Raw genomic sequence first — 1,563 nt, forward strand, 5'->3', positions numbered from 1 at the left:
GGCGGGCCTGGGCGCTGGGTCACTGGGATAGGAAGCGTCTTTTGAAGCTTTAAAGCGACTGGGGACAGAGGAGATGAACTTCAGTCAGATGTACTGCTCTGCGGACACCCGCCTCCTGCTTCTGACCAAAATGCCAAAAACCCTTGGGAGGCAGCGTATAAAACCAAAACAGAGTTCGTATTGAGTCTTCGAGAATGAGATACTAAATGAATTTATGACTTAAGAACTCAGCATCTGCCTTCCGTACTTAAGAGGGCCTCCTCAGAGCATGCAAAGCAATAGCCACGCTGATGAAACCAGCACGTTTGCTACTGCAAAAGGCAAATAGTGGAAATAATGATTTGTATTAAGCGTATTCCAGCAGCTCTGTGCGTTTTTTGGTTGTATGTGCCTTATCTGAACAGGCAAGCAAAACAAATACAACTCCTCAGATTGAACCTCCACTGATTTTTAAGTGCAGAAACGGGTTGGGATAAAAGGAAGTGGGGAAGGCAGAGAAAGAGAAGAGCAGGCAACAACATATGCTGCGTGAACTGCAGAACCACTATGCATGGCCCTGTATCACTAGTTACAGGCACCAGTTCACACAAGGGTGGCTCTACTCCTCAGAACTCTTCCTTGCAATCTTGTCCTAGGAAGAAGCAGCTTCCTGGGGTGACGATCCAAGTACAGCCTTGAACAGCATACAGCTCATCAGCCAGAGTAGCCACACAAGGGACAGCAGCAATCCAGACAGGAGATCAGCGATAGCCTAGGTCACTTTACACAATATCCTTTTGCTGCTCAGAACTGCTATAATTACTTTCACACCTCTTCTGGGCAGTAGCAACAACCTCTGGCTATAAAGATGTGGAGAAAGGGATGTGTTGCCTACAAATTTTCTCAGAACAACCAGAAATGTGTGTTTTTTCCAAGGAAAAAGAATGTTCCTGATATTGCCTAAAATACAAAAGCAGTTCACTTACTCCTGCTGACTCTTGGAGTTTTAGCAGTATCATCTTTCTTCTACAGAGGACTGAGGTTGTATTAAGTCACTGAAGCTCCCTGCCAGTTGGTTTTACCACATAGAAGCAGCACTACAACATCCGCCCATGCTGACCCAGCAGATGCAGCCTGAAGTTGAAGATCTGTTTTAATTGAATGGTTAAAGAAAGTAAACACTTCCCAGACTTTTTATCTGCTGGGATGCAGTTCTATTCAACAGGATGCTAGTAAGCTGTACAGATGCTCCCCCTCTCTTCTCCCACTTCATGACCACATCCATTTTGTCCTTAAAAGGAAAAACTTGAATCAAAACAGCTCAATAGTTGTGATCGAGCCAGAGAAGATAACTTCTGCCACTGAGGAGGCACAAAGGTGAGAAGCGTTGACAGGGAACCAAGTACACTTTGCACACCACAGCACTAGTGCAGAAATTCAGGCTCACTCAGACCAACATTCCCCAAGCAAATGAGCACTACTAAGAGTAATCAGGTCACTGCTTCAGGTCACCTCACCAAGAGATAACCTTCAATTCCCTACCATGGTATCACATTCTGTAAGCCAGGCATAAACAGAACTAAA

This window comes from Meleagris gallopavo, chromosome 2 (genome assembly GCF_000146605.3).
Source record: "Meleagris gallopavo isolate NT-WF06-2002-E0010 breed Aviagen turkey brand Nicholas breeding stock chromosome 2, Turkey_5.1, whole genome shotgun sequence".
Lineage (NCBI taxonomy): Eukaryota > Metazoa > Chordata > Aves > Galliformes > Phasianidae > Meleagris > Meleagris gallopavo.